The sequence below is a fragment of the Vulpes vulpes genome, chromosome 15 (genome assembly GCF_048418805.1).
Source record: "Vulpes vulpes isolate BD-2025 chromosome 15, VulVul3, whole genome shotgun sequence".
In the NCBI taxonomy this organism is placed as follows: Eukaryota; Metazoa; Chordata; class Mammalia; order Carnivora; family Canidae; genus Vulpes; species Vulpes vulpes.
Window position 1 is genome coordinate 108,031,705 of NC_132794.1, and position 16,115 is coordinate 108,047,819.

Genomic DNA, 16,115 nt, shown 5'->3' on the forward strand with positions numbered 1-16,115 from the left:
CAGGCGCCGAACCGCTGCGCCACCCAGGGATCCCAGAAGCTTTTTATTTTAGTGCTATATAGTGGTTTAAGACTCAGGCTCTGGGGGGATCCCTGGATGGCTCAGCAGTTTTGTGCCTGCCTTCAGCCCAGGGCGTGATCCTGGAGTCCTGGGATCGAGTCCCACATTGGGCTCCCTGCATGGAGCCTGCTTCTCCCTCTGCCTGTCTCTCTCTCTCTCTCTCTCTCTCTCTCTCTCTCTCTCCTCTCTGTCTCTCATGAATAAATAAATAAAATCTTAAAAAAAAAAAAGACTCAGGCTCTGGACACAGCCGAAGATAGACTTGAACCCCAAGTCTGCTCTTTTCCTCAGACCAATAATACAGCTGTTTCAAGGTTCAAGGTCCTTATTAGGAAAATAGGGGAGTGGGTCAGATGCCTGATTACCTCAGAGGCTCACAGTGGGGAAGAAAGGAGATAATACTCCTAAAATGCCCCCCTTATGGAAATGGTGAATAATGTTAGCTCGCATTATAATCAGCATTACTGATCCAGCCCGATGCATGAACTGAGAGATCCCATCTAATTTGCACCAATAAGGACAGTATGAATGGTGATTTTCCAGCTTCCAAATGCATTTCCAGAATCCTACTTCTTAAATAAGAAGTAAATAAATGCACTTTTTTCACTCTTGCTTTCAAACCTTGTAATTCTGACTGCCCCTAAAATACGGCATATGTCTTTAGCAATGGAACCCATCATAAATCTTTCTGGAGTTTTTAGGAATTATAGGTTTCTTTTTGATTTTTGTGTCAAGATACAATAAAATGCACCAATCGTAAGTATTTAGTTCAACAAGTTTGGATGGTTGTACAAATCAGTGTAGACACGATCCAAAACAAGAGAAGAGGTAGGCTCTTAATCCTGTTTTAACCTTTAAGTATTATTTTGTCCTCTTCACTATGATGCTCTTAAGATGTGGTAGGTATGAGAAAGCAACACGAGTGGCCAGCAGCCACCAAGATGAAGACGTAAGAGTGAATCTGACAAGTGAGTTTCCGGATCCCACTCTCTCCCAACCCGTGCTGGTCCCTGCTGCTCTGAAGTCTCATTTGCTTGAAACTTCAGCCTCTCTCTCTGTGTTGCTTGCTCCCAGCCTAGAATCAGGCTGTCACATGCCACATAAACCCTCTCTTGAACCATGGCTGCTGAGGTTTTGTTCCATCTCTTCATTTTCCCCAAAAAGAAGTCTTTGCTTCCTCAGTCTCCATGGGCTCCCCAGCTCACTGCAATCTGACTTCTACCCCCATCAGGACATCTCTCAATAAAAGTGGGCTCTTCTGACCACCCGACTCGGAGGGGCACTTGTCCCTGTTTGAGACTTCCAGAGACCAGCTGCTAGTGGACTGCAGCCCTCTAGTCTGGGCGAGCGCAAGTTCAGAGAATAGACAGGGCTACCTGGGATCATATAGTTCCTGATCCATGGCCTAGATAGTTTGAAATGTGAGAAAACACCACAGTTCTGGCAGTTTCTGTGTGTTCTGAGAAGTCCAGACTTGTTAATTTTGGAGAGAGCTCTGATCTCAGCTCTGCTGGGGCCAGCCAGATTCAGCAGTGACTCAGGTAGCTTTCCATTTCTGTTCCTCCCCACAGAGGGCATAGTTGATGCTGGGAGGTCGGGATGGTCACTGCAGGACCAGCTGGAGGGAAAACAAGAGCCGGCTCGCTTGCTTAGGGCACCAAACCTCCCCATTGCTGCCAGATGCCTGGGCTTCCCGCTTGTCACATAGGAAGCCTGGATACAAATATAAAATGGTAAGAGTAAACACATAAAATTAGACCCCCCAAAAAAAATCAGAAAGATAAATTTTATAAAGAAATTAATGCAATGACAAAATAACAGTTACAACTGAGAAGATCAAATGGTGGAAAAACTAGAAACACTTTTTATATTGGACACCATGGGATGGGTTAAATAGGGAATGAGCCTGACTTCATTCACAAGCCCGGGTCCCCCAGAATTCTCATTTCCTTTATTGAATCTAGCTCCACCTAATTTTGGATTTGAATCTCCCAAACTTCTGGGCTGGTGTGAAAAGTCATCTCAGTTCTTTGGATGGTACCTCCCACCATGCCGCCTGGTCATGACGAGACTCCCACACTATCTTCACTGTCATGGCTAGGGGAGAGGGTGGAGGGTGGGGTGCAGTAATTAAAACTGTCTCTCATAGCAGTGACCAGTGGGTGTCCTCCGTCCTGATCACAGGGCCCCTTCAGGTGGGCGGCTTTCTGCTGACCCAGGGCCACCCCAGAATCAGCCCTCTTTGCTAAAGCTGGAAACCCTGTCTTTCATTGTCTTTCTGGACACATCATTAATCCATTCCCCTCTCCGCATCAGCCACTTCCTTGGGCCTCTCCCACAGTTACCAGAGATCTCTAATAGCCACCCCTTCTGTTCTCCTTCGTTCTGTCCAACACCACCCTTTCAGCTGATGTTTTCCAGACTTACCTGAACCAACCTCTTCACTGGACTTAGACTTTTATTTTTTTAATTATTTATTCATTTATCATGAGAGACACAGAGAGAGGCAGAGACACAGGCAGAGGGAGAAGCAGGCTCCCCGTGGGGGATCCTGATGTGGGACTCGATCCCAGGATCACAACCTGAGCCGAAGGCAGATGCTCAACCATTGAGCCACCCAGGTGCCCCAGGCTCAGACTTTTAGAAACAAAATCCAGGACAGGAAACATTTTGTGGGCAGTTTCTATCTGGCTGTAGACTCTCACTGGGACCAGAGAACACAGAGCTTACGCTTTGCTTTAAAGGGGAGAAGATAAGGGTAGAAAGAACAGGGAGGGGAATTGGGGGAGGAGAAATGTAAACTAATCTCTCAAAATATCACCCAGCTTTGTACATTATGTTCATGAAATGCCAGTCACTAAAGTTAATGACATGGGAAAGTGGTCAAGATTTATAAACTGTAAAGAGCAGGGTCAGATGAGCATGTGTCCAGGAGAGCATTCCTGAGATATATAAATATATGCATAAACCAAAGGCAGGAAGGAAATCCACTTGTGTTTTCTATAGGCAGTAGAATAGCACCTTCTTTTTCTTTTTTTTAAAAAATATTTTATTTATTTATTCATGACAGACAGAGAGAGAGGCAGAGACACAGGCAGAGGGAGAAGCAGGCTCCATGCAGGAAGCCCGACATGGGACTCGATCCTGGGACTCGATCCTGGGACTCCAGGATCACACCCTGGGCCAAAGGCAGCACTAAACTGCTGAGCCACCCAGGCTGCCCGCCTTCTTTTTCTCTTTGACTTATCCACTTGTTCTTTTAAAAACTTTTCCATGGTGAACTTGCTTTGTGTGAGCCAGCGGAATGGATGAGAACAGCCGGACATATATATTAGAGAAAAAGAAAAATAGCCTTTTGATACCTACTTTCATTTTTTTTCTGTGCCCTCCACACATCTTTTTAGGAGGGGATGCAGGAGGTTAAGCTAAAGGTCCTGCAGGGCGGCCATCCCCAGTGGATCGGTGTCCTGTGCTTTGAGGAAAGCATCTCTGGTGGTGGAAAAAGGGACCCACTGAGTCACAGGCAGCCACATCAGGCCTGGCTCGCCACCTAAGTCTAAAATACCCAACTCTCCTTCCTGTTCTGCTTTAGGAAGGGCTCATGCCCACCACAGAGTGCCGGCCAGATGGAGTGTGGGCAGAAAATGGGCCCTGCCTCCTTCAGTGGTGAGGATTCACAGTGAGTCAGCCGGATTGTAAACACACATGTGGCAGCTGGCATCGGGCTCGACGAGTGTTTCATATCCACCTGTGGGCAGCTGTACTGCCCGGGCGGTGAGATTGCTGGGGCTTACATCAGGAGGCCTGCTGTGCAGCTGCTCCCAACCTCACCTGGAGGCCGCAAAAAGCCAGGCAGCAAAAAACCAGGCAGCCAGGCACCAGCTCCTGTTCTGTGAACTCTTTGTCAGCTAAAAACAAAGTGGCCTCCAGAAGAGAGTGATGCAAATCATAGGCAAATCATTGTTATGCCATGCCTTGGAGCAGAAGCCACTAATAAGTCTAATCCATCCACCTTCCAGATGCTTTAGCTGTTGGTGACTCTGCCCGAGAGAGAGAGAGAGAGAGAGAGAGAGAGAGAGCCCATACGGTCCCCGTTTGGGATGCCCATTCATTTACCTACAGCACCATCAAACCCAGCTCCCCAGATTACATTTCAAATGATGGAGTGTTCCAGAATGCTCTCTGCAAAGCAAACCGGGCTTTGTAAATGGGAGAGGTGATTGTGGCCGGCATCACAGCTCAGAGGGTGCATTCCTAAATTGTCAGGTTCTCTGGGTCCCAAGCGAGTGGACGTCATGCTCCTCCGCTGCAGCCAGGCCTCTGCCTGCAGGCAGCATGATTAATGGGAAGCTCTGATGAGAAGTCCTTCCCTCCGGAAGCACCAGCACCCGCCTCCCTCTGTCTTGAACTGAAGTGCAAAGAAAGCAGTGGCTCACTTACTGTGTGTTCCTAGTTTAGCATCTCTGTGATCTCTCTGTATTGATTTCCTTTCACTGGAAACCCTGTTGCCACACTGATGAGTCTATTTCAAGTAGATTTCTGTCTGTACAAGGTGTGCGATGATTGGCCACCATCTATCAGCAATGGCTTGGAGCCTGGGTGTCACTCTAACTTTAAAACCACCTCCAGCAACAACAGCCTGGATTTTCAGTCATCCCAAGTCCCCCAACAGCCACTTTATTGGGAATACAGTAAAGGAACTGAAAATTAACCCCATGTTAGGACAGCTGGTGTCTGCGAATTCAGTTTCGTTAAAAAGAAAGAAGAGGGCTCATAACTGATTCCTGTCAGACAAGGAATTTAAAAATTATTTCTGGAATGCCTAAGGCTAGAACTTTTTGCAAATTCCAAAAGTTAATTCTAACAGTTATGTCGTGGGCGGGCTCCACTTTCCTTGCCACCCTGAGCTCACTCTAGATGATCAAGGCTGTCCCACAGTTTGGTTTGTGTTTCCATCGGATGGTTGGGATGTGTCGTTTTGCCAACACAAGTTGTTGACAGGACTCTGAGGGGGACAGCTAGAATCCGTGGGAATGAATTGAGAGTCAACAAACCATATTTTCACTATAGTCCTATTGCTTTGGGCTGTGGTGATCCCTCCCCATCCCGAGCAAATTCGTGTCAGATTCCCAGTTCCCGGTTCCCACATCTTTCACATAATTCCTCCCCTCCCCGACCACCATACATTTAGCATCTTCTCTTGAGTGTCCTTGAATCAGTACCAGTCAGCCCAACTTGGTTGGCCAGGTTCCAAATTACAGACGTTCAATCTGTGCCATCAAAATTACGTGGGCAATTAAAACAAGACGTTCAGGTACAGTTTTAAGCCTAGTCAGGCCCTATTATGATTCTACTTGTGGCCATACCAACTCATACTACAGACCAAGCCATTTCCCCAGACGCATACCCCTATAACCAGAGGAAACTTGATGACACACAGCTATCTGAAAAGGGCTTGTCAATCATTTCCACTTTGCTGATGGGCCTGCTAGGCCAAGATAAGGCCATTTGGGAATACAGATGGTGGTGGTAACCGTCCCCTCCTGGATGAGAAGCATTAAATCAAGTCTATCACTTAGTCCAATTAAGGCAGTGGGGAGAGAACACATGGAACCAGTCCTAGGCATCAATGATGAACTTGTAAGGTCAGGAAAACTAGGATAATGATAAGAGAGTACTGGAAATGCTAGGCTGCCAGGGACACTTGCTGTTTGTATACTGGTTACCAAGGGGCATGAACGATGCAGAATGCTCATGAAACAACTGGAACAGCAAAAACCATTTCTCGCCCGTCCTCTGCTAAGGAGATTTTTCTCCTCCTATAAAAGATAATTGAATTAATTTTTTCATTTGGGTTAGGAAAAAGGAGAGGGGTGAGAAACAACCCGGATATAAACTACCAGAGTTTGCAAATGTTTCATGAAATTATTTCTATTTTGCATTTAGGTTATGACCAAAGAAAATATGTACTTGCCCTTAATTTGTCCAGCAAGGAAATATTTCTGTGCAGAAGTCTTTAAAACTGGCTGAATTCAGTTTCCAAAGGACGACTTTAACAAAGCAGTATAATAATCATCCTCACTTTCCCTTTCGTACCATCAATGCCAAAATGAGCTGATAAATGTGGAAAGCTTTATTAAACTCTATAATAGCATATAAATGCAAAAGCTGATCATTATTCCAGAATCATGCTGCCTTCTTCACTGTGCTTCTGTGTCTACTAAGAAACTAACAAGAAGGTTTTTTTTTTAATCAAGAAAACACACTGGCGTTTCCACAGTGCCAGCTTATATTTGGGGATCCTGAACACAGAACCTTATTCTTCTGACAGACTCCAGCGAATCCTTCCCAGCGGCTGCCCCACAGGTAGAAAATCACAGAGCACTGCCTTCTGTAGTTCGGTTTCATGGGCTCACATGGCCCCTTAAAGTAGGAGTCTTCAACTGGGAACACATTTGCCCCCAGGAGATATTGGGCAATGTCTGGGGACATTTTTTGGGTGGTCACAGCTTGAGGGGGCTGGTGCTCCTGGAATCTAGTGTGTCAACATCCTGCAATGCGTAGGACAGCTCTCCACAACCAAGAATATCTGGCCCAACACGTCAGTTGGCATGGTGGAGAATTCCTGCCTTAATGACATGAACCTTTCTTCCCAAACAGTCCTGGCCTCCCAGAGCAGCAGGGCAGGGAGATTGAAGCCCTTGGAGCAGCTGCTTGTTGTGCTGTGACAGAGCCAGGGCACAGAACCATGTTGCGGGGAAATAAGCATAAAGATCAATAGAAACCTTTAGCTGGACAGATGTGACAAGCCAGCCTGCAGGAAATGAGGAGACACGAAGACTGCTTAGGAGAGATGTCGGCTCTAGAGGAACACATCTGAACAAGAGGCCTGTTGCTGACAAGAAGAAAGACCGCCCTTTCTTCCAGAAGGGACAGGATTCATTGGCCTGAGAGTATGATCATTAGTATGTGACACAAAAAGGGAGGTGATAAGAGGTCAAAACAAAAAAACCATCAAAACGGGGCAAAGAGTTGGTATTCCCTTTTAATGGAGTATTTACGGAATTGGTAGGAAGCAGTAAAGGATTTCAAAGGACAAGAAATCCACTTGCAGGTTAGTACATGTTGCATTTGGAAGCTGAAAACATTTCTTTCAGGAGAAGCTGAAAAGTTCATCTCAGGGAGAAAGCAGCAGACTTGGGGTAGCTGTAGAGACTTCTCCAGGGCTGCAGAATTGCAACTGAGTCTTGAGTAAAAGTTGAACTTAGCAGGGAGGACGTGTCTCACCCATCACCGATCTACAGAGTAAAGCCTGTTGATCTTTTGAACCTCAATATCCTCACTTATCAGGTGGAGATTGTCACTTGTTGTGAGCATTGACTTTATTCAAGGAGATCATGAAGCATGCATAAGCAAGCAGGACCCCATCCCTGCATGTATGAGACTCAAGACTACATGATCTAGAAGGTTCTCATTCTTACAAGTCCTCAGAGAAGTAAAACTCCAGTTATGATTCTTTTTCTTTTTAAAAAGATTTATTTATTTATTTATTCAGAGAGAGAGAGAGAGAGAGAGAGGCAGAGACAGGCAGAGGGAGAAGCAGGCTCCATGCAGGGAGCCTGACGTGGGACTCGATCCCAGGTCTCCAGGATCACACCCTGGGCTGCAGGAGGCGCTAAACCGCTGCACCACCGGGGCTGCCCTCCAGTTATGATTCTATGGTGGAAACACTCTAGGCAATTTAGCATTCATCTGGCCAGATCTTTAAGCCTTAAGAAACTGGAAATCTGGGATTTCAAAAAGGGAGCAAGAAATGGCAATCCAAATCCAACAGTAATAGAATGTGAAATGACCCATGTCCTGAAAACATTTTTTGGGTCCAGATAAATCTCATTTCTTCAGATAAGAAACACACTGTGTCACATGAATGCTAATTAAAGCAAAGATGGTGTATATAAAACCAGAGGAGAAGCCTTTAATTGCACAGGGATGCGTCAAAGGATCCCTCTAAGAGAAGAGAAAGCAAATAAACAGGCCTGTCTTGCTGCATGAGTGATGTGCCGGGGCTCTGCAGACTGGTCTCGGCGCCAGGAGCTCATCAGTGAAATGTTCCCGTAAGTTACCAGGTCTGTGCAATTGCCACATGGCATCAGGTGATCAGTCCACAACTGCACTCATCTGTCAAAGTAAAAGCACTTACTTGCAACTTTGAGGGCGTCCTCTGAACTCTAAAGCCCCAGTACCCTCCAACTTCCTCCAAAGTCTGGAAGCCAAAGTCAGTGAGCAGGGAAAGGACTGTCTGCTAGAAGAGAACAATGGACAAGGCTGGAATTTCCCATTTTTGGGAAAATGAAAGTGAATCACAGGTGGTCCAGGAAACCTGTGGCCACTGCACCTTATGGGCCTCCGAACACTCATCGTCAAGCTGATGGGTTTTCTGTTCCAACGAGAGACAAATTAAAATAGTAAACCATGGCTATCGTATAGTTCTCAAGTAAGCCTCCCTAGGACTTGCATGCACCTTGCTCTGGAATATGAATTACTCATCATAACACTGAATGGAACACATGGTGCTTGCAAAGCCCCTAGGAGAAATTACCCTAAAGTTATGCCAGAAAAGAAGGAGCAGGACCTGTCCTTTAACTGTCTCAGATACGGTAATAGAGCTGTCATTTGTGCTATGCTGTCCGGTAGCACCCATATGACCTTCTGTCTGTCGCCTAAAAGAATGAGTGAGGCTAGTTCTGCTGGGACACGTGAACAAATTTGCCTATCAGAAGGCTGAAACCTGTGTGAATATCTCTAGAGGTTGTATTATGTTGTTCTTATTGAGAAAAAGAAAAGGGACAGCAGAATAATCCTTTGGCAATTCTCTAGGTGTCCTGACATCATGGAATTTCCTTCTCTTTACTTGGTTCAAAAGGAAGTTCAACCCAGAGAAAGAAGTTTGTCAAGTGTCTGATACATTAAGAATTTCTTTAGGCTGGGATTTCCAAAGGCTGGGGTAAGGGTTTTAACATCCTTGAGTCTCCTCCCCTTTGTCCCATCTCATAGAAGATGCAGAATGCATTGAGGTTTTTGTTTTTTTTTAAGTAATAGGAAATGATAGAGAAAGGGATGGAAGCATGTGAAGAAAGTAATCATCTCATCCAAATTAGGACCATAGTAAAAGGTCATGGGAGAAGGTACGTTTTTATATTTGGAGGGCTCCAAGTTTGCAGAAAAGACCTAAAATAAAAAGATTGAGGGGGAAATTGTCATGATTTTTGGGAACTATTGGTCGGGAGATGATTTATTTCGATTGTCAGCTTTGATATATCCACATATATCTCTTTCCCAACTAGAGTAACACTAAATGACCTTAAAGATCTTTTATAACTTGGATGTTATGGTTCCTCAAGGCCTGATAATTAAGACGAAGTTTACAGTGATGCTTAATGAAATTGAATACTTTAAAAATTTCATCTACAAATAAATTATATACATATTAAAACAAATACTGAGATAGCAGGCTTAAACCCAACAGTATCAATAATTACATCAAATGCAAATGGACTAAACACACTAGTTAAAGAACAGAAATTGCTAAATGGATTAAAAAATAAAAGACTTAATTATATGTTGTTTACAAGAGACACATTTCAATTCCTTTTAAAATTTGGAAAAATAAAAATAAATAAATAAATAAATAAATAAATAAATAAATAAATAAATAAAAATAAAATTTGGAAAAATATACTATGCAAACATTAAGCCTAAGAAAGCTGGGGTGGTTGTTAATATTGATTAAACAGACTTTGAGAAAAAGAGTATTAGCAGATATAAAGGGACATTTTGCTCTGATAAGAGGATCAATTCATCAAGATCAAATGGAACTTTTCAGTGAAGCAAGATGACGGAGTGAACCTTTCAATAAACTCCAAAGCAAAGAGCATTTTTAAGCACAAGACACTAGGATAAATCCGTATTCAGTTGCTTAATCTTAAGAGTGAATTTGCCCTGTCTGCAATTCTCATATGACCAGACAACATGTTGTCTTGGTAACAAGAAACTGCCTTCCAACAAAAGAATACAAATGAGCTAAAAACTGGTCTTAGCTGACTCCACTCTAAATATGACCCATATGGCAGAGAAGTAAAGAATTCAAATAAATGAATCACTGCTCACCTTAGAAGGAAGACTTTGGAATTACTCTGTGTGTGTGTTTCCTGAAGTCCTGCTTCAAAGAGCAGAAAGTGCTAGAGAGAAAGGGTCCCTTTTCTCAGACCTGCATGTAGGAGGTGAGAATAGAAGGAGAATATATTCCATCGTATTGCCCCAGATCCAGTATTTTCCAGCCTAATTGGTAAGACCCTCTGGAGGACTGATAAACACTCTAATCCCTAAAAGCAGTGAACGAAGTTCTTAGAGCAACAATAACAACCCAGGGTAGCTAAAGTAGAAAGAGTGCAGGCTGGGGTAGATCCAGACCCACACAGAAATGAGGGAAGGGGAGAGCTGGCTGGTAGAGAAGCAGATGGAGAAGATGTAATCCAAGAGCCAAGGAGAAAGAGGAGGAACAAAGTACAAGTGTCGGAAAGTGGAAGGGGCTCTAGGAGAGAAGGCTAGTGGACCAGTTGGGCAGGAGAGTCTGGGACAAGCCTGGCACACTTGCAGGAGACCCCAGTGCTTGCACCAGCTCAGGAGTGATATGGAGAATGGAGATCCGTATCACCCAGGGGAAAGAAAACCGATGACGACATACAACTAAACCCCAGGTTTCACCAGGGGTCTTGGTTTCCTGTGGCTACTGTAACAAAAGACCACAAACTGGGCGCCTTGACATTTATTCTCTCATAGTTCTGGAGGAGAGAAGTCGGGAAGCAAGGGGTCTATAGGGCTGGCTGTTTCACAGTTCCCTGCTAACCTCTGGTGGCCGTCAGCCATCCTTGGTGGGCTTGGGCTTGCAGATGCTGACCGCAGTCTCTACCTGCCATGGCAGTGTCCCCCATGGCTCTGCAGCCTGAGTGTGCCTGTCCTTTATCCGAGACCATCACCTGAGCCAAAATCAAGAGCCAGTAGTGTAACCAACTGAGCCACCAGGTGCCCCTTTTATTTCAGTTCTAATGGCTGCAACTTTGTGATTGACTGGACTTCCAACCATTACAATTTTGAATTCTAATAGTGTTTTTTGATCAAAAGCTTTCAACTAGGCTCATGTCAATAATTGCTGTTTTTACCTATTCTGCGTGCAGTAGTGAGCATGTGCGTAGGTGCGCCCCTAGGTATCCACGTGATATTCTGAGGAGGCAGGCCGTGTCTACGATGTTCTGGACAACTCCTGTGATTTTCTTTCTTCTGGTCACTGGCCTCAGCTAAATTGGTTTACTCTTCTTCGGCACTTTCCTGTATAGTGTTTGCTTATGTGGGTGTGGAAGTAAATGCTCTTGATGCAGATCTGTAGTGAATTTATCTACGATTTTCCCCCTGCGTGGACAGAAACACTCTACTTGGTCTCAGCAATGTTCATTCACTGTTGACACATTTCAGTGAAAGGTCACAGCAAAAGCCCCAGAGACAAAATGACTCTGCCAACTAGTTTTTTTTTTTTAATGTAGGCTTTCAAATTTTACTTATGTTATTTATTTTTTAGCAAAGGAAACTTCTGTCAAACAAAATCATATGTTGAGATCCATCTGAATTATAGAACCCAAAGCAATGGAGCTTCTCTGCAGCAACAGGGTTTGTAGGGAGCTGGAAACCTGCCCTGGTCTTCCCTCTCAGGCCCTCTGTGGTTCTTGAAGGGCTGCCCAAAAGTGTGGAAGTTACAGATCTAGGCCACTCATTTTTTTTTTTTCCTTCAACAGACGTCATCAAATTGCTCTTATGTGGTTTTTTTTTTAGCTGTTATTTTATTTTTTGAAGTTTAAATTTTAATTCTAGTTAGCTAACATGCAGTGTTGTATTAGTTTCAGGTTGGCTGGTCATTCATTTCATTGGCTGAGAAGGTGAGGCTCAGAAAAAGTGTCTTGCTCATTCATGACCATGCGGCTGATTAAAGAGAGCTGAGGTTCTGGGCCATATGTCTTCCTTACCTGGACCATCTCCTTCCCACCACTTCACCTTCCTCACATGCTCCCCAGAGCCTCCCTGGAAAGCCACTGTGTGCTCTGGGCACATCTTCCTTTTGTGAGCCCTCGACCCCATGGCTTTTGGACTAACTTATCCTGGAAGAAGAAAGATATGAAGACAGGGAGGAAAGGAAGAAGGTCAGTCATTTTTCAAAAAGGGCTGTAACATTAAAATTTCAGCTATCTATGGCCCTCGAACATTTTTTAAAAAGTCAACTTACAGAAATATGATAGTGATGTTTGCTATTTGCTGGTTAACAATACACATTATCTTAGGATGGGACTTTAATCAGTTTTAAAATTGAATTTTTGTTCTAAAGAAAACCAAACCTATTTCAAAATTCTCAGGATCTCTCTGAAAAATACCAGAACATAGCTATGTAAGAATTTGAATAAAAATTTAAGCTCCAAATTACATCATTAGTAATATACCCCTGCAGGCAAGCATTACTTGGTGGCAAGAAATCTATCACTGCCAGGAGGCGATGAAGTGAAGAAGAGGCAAAAATTTTGCGGCCTGGTGGATTAAAGAAATCTATCAGGCTGATTTAGTACTGTGCCCAAGAGACACTAGAAGGCCTAAATATTTAAGCTTGTTGGATTTGGCTTGAATGTGCCAGTTTTAGAAGATGGTCACATACAAGATTGACTTCTGCTCTGGAACCCCAGGGTTCCCCATGAGCTTCAGATTCTCCATGAGCTCCCTGGCATTTCCCAAGTCCTATGTAGTTAGGTTAGGATCATGTGACTAGTTTTGACGGATAGGCCCTGGGAGGAAATGGTGGGTGTCACTTCCAATGTGAGGCATTGAAGAGCAGGGATAAGTCTCCATGTACTCCTCTCTCCTTTGGGCACTTTACAGGTTCTACAGAGGGATGGATGCATCACAAAATGAAGACCACAGAGGTGAAGGGCCACTTTCATTACATGATGTTAAGTGACAAACTATCAATGTGACTTATCACTGTTCACAATGACCTTGATCGCCTGGCTGAGGAAATGTTTATCAGGTCCTTCCACAGGAGGTTACTCTCCTTGCTTTCTACACCCTATGAGGAATTATGTTCCTCAAGTAATTATAAAAATTATAAAAAATTTGTCTACGTGGGAACTGTGTCTGTTCCCTTCCATTTGTTTATTTATTCATTTATAGCAGTATGGACTGATGGACATTTATTTTATGCTTTTTACAATCAATTATTCCTTTATTTTATTGCTTAAATTGTTCAGCCTTGGCTCTTTCAGGTGACTCCTGTGTCCCTTTGACATTACTATGGTTTTAGGGGGTTTTTTTTCGTTTGTTTGTTTTTAGCCTTTCCTTACATTTTGGCATTACAGGATGTTCCAGGCTCATCTTGTATATTTGCCTCAGCACTAGAATCAGCATTTCTTTAAGGAGCCCTGGTTCTTTTTATTAGACAATGGTATTAGAAACCAAGATCTGGGAGTTAGGTGTGCTTGCTGCTCCTGGGGTGCAGTTGCCTCTAAGGTCTTTTAGCTGACAGAGCAAGGAAATAAGCATGTTTGTGTAACACATGCATGTACACTTACTTATAAATACTTCTATATGTAATGCTTCCACAGTTTCAATTTTTGTTTTTTAAAAATAAATTATTGATTTTCAAATTTTCTTGGTTTTTGATAATATCTCCACTCAGGACTATAAAATTCAAAAAAAAAAAGAAAGCATAGCTTTTGCTTCTCTTACAAATTTTATATGTTTTTTTAATTATGATACAGTTCCAAAATATTTTGACATTTTTATTGGGATTTCTTCCTTATGGATTATTTCGAAGGGTATTTTTAAATTCTCAAATATGACAATTTTATGGTTATTTTATAATTGATTTGTAGATTTATATCTTTTTTATTTTTTATTTTTTTGTCAATTTATATCTTAATCCTACTATGACCAGAGAACATAGTATATGATCATAATTATTTTAAATTGGTGAATACTTGATTAATGGTATAGCTTAATACCAGTTTTTGGAAATGTTTTGTGTGTGCTTCAAAGAATATGCATTCTGAGGTTCTTCCATGTGATATTCTATATGTGTATATTCATCTTGTTTTCTGACAATGTTACAAAGTCTTGCAAATCTTTACTGAATTTTTATCTGCTTGTTCTGTCAGTAACCAAAAGAAGTATATTAATTTTTCCCCCAGAAATTGTGGATTTGTATTTTGCTCTGGGCCCTGTCAAATTTTGCTTTATATTTTATGAGTTTATCCTACTAATGCAAATTATTAATAGTTATATCTTCCTGATTACTTAAAGAAGAAGATTATGAAATGTCTCCCTTGTGATGTTTTTTGCTTTCAAGTATGCCTTATCTGAAACGAATACAGCTTTCTTTCTGTAGTGTTTGAACGGTACATCTTTTACTTTCATCCTTTTTGGAAACTAGTAATTTATGCATGTTCCTCGTCATTGGGCTTTTCTTCTTTTCTAGTCTGGCAGTCTTTCTTTTTTAATCAGGCATTTAGTTCCTTTCTATTTAATATTACAAATATTTTGGGTTTAAGACTACCATCTTATTCAGTGTATTTGTTCCATCTATTTCATATTCTCTTTTCTCTCTTTTCTTCCTTTTGGATTGAATAAGGATTTTTTACCATTCCATTTTCTCCTCTGTAAGCTTGCAAATTATATACTTTTAAATAATTCTCTTAATGGATTCTCGAGAGAAGCAGGCTTCAAACTACAGGCTATGGGCAAAATCCAGCCCATCGCCTGTTTTTGTACAGCCTGTGAGTAAGAAGAATATTACATGACATGTGAAAATTAAATGAAATTCACATTTAGTGTCTATAAATAAAATTGTATTGTGACACTCACCCATATATGTATTTTCTATGCCTGCTTTCCAATGCAGTAGTAGAGATGAGTAGTTGCAACAGAGGCCATGTGTTGGGCTCTCACGGTTCTTTCACAATGTCTATAAAGTATTTACAATCTGGCTGCTTATATATAGAAAAACTTGGTCAAACCTTGTCTGAGAGATTTCAACAAACACCTTTGACTTAAAGTCTTTGATTTGCTTAGTTTTTTTGTATCATTGTTACATATTTTAATTTTACTTCAAATCCTTCAAACCATTATCTTGCTTTATACATTTAATATTTATTTATTTATTTATTTTATTATTATTTTTTTTAGTGATGTTAATTTTATTTTATTTTTTTTTAATTAATTTTTATTGGTGTTCAATTTACCAACATACAGAAAAACACCCAGTGCTCATCCCGTCAAGTGTCCACCTCAGTGCCCGTCACCCATTCCCCTCCAACACCCGCCCTCCTCCCCCCTTCCACCACCCCTAGTTCGTTTCCCCGAGTTTGGAGTCTTTATGTTCTGTCTCCCTTCCTGATATTTCCCAATGTTTCTATCAGCAATGGCCACAATAGCCAAACTGTGGAAGGAGCCTCGGTGTCCATCGAAAGATGAATGGATAAAGAAGATGTGGTTTATGTATACAATGGAATATTACTCAGCGATTAGAAACGACAAATACCCACCATTTGCTTAATATTTATTTAAATTTGCCTATGTGTTTACCTCTTCCTTTGTACTTCTTTCCTTTAGGCTTCTTTGACCTTCCAATTGGTGTTCACTGTCCTTTTTGGTGTAGGTCTGCTGACAAATTCTTTCAGGTTTTGCTTGTCTAAAAATGTCTTTATATTACTTTTACTCTTGAAATACAATTTCCCTACATATAGAATTCTAAGATGAAAATATTTTCAGTGCATTACATAAATATATATATATATATTAAAAATATATATTTCTTGAATACTTTAGTGTCCTATGCAAAATTCTAAGGTGGCCCCCAAGATTCCACCAGCTAGTGCACACAAACCTTCTTCCAGTTAGTCAAAGACTGGATAGTTGCCTTTTCACGAAGATGGCGCCGAAGGTGAAGAAGGAAGCCCCTGCCCCTC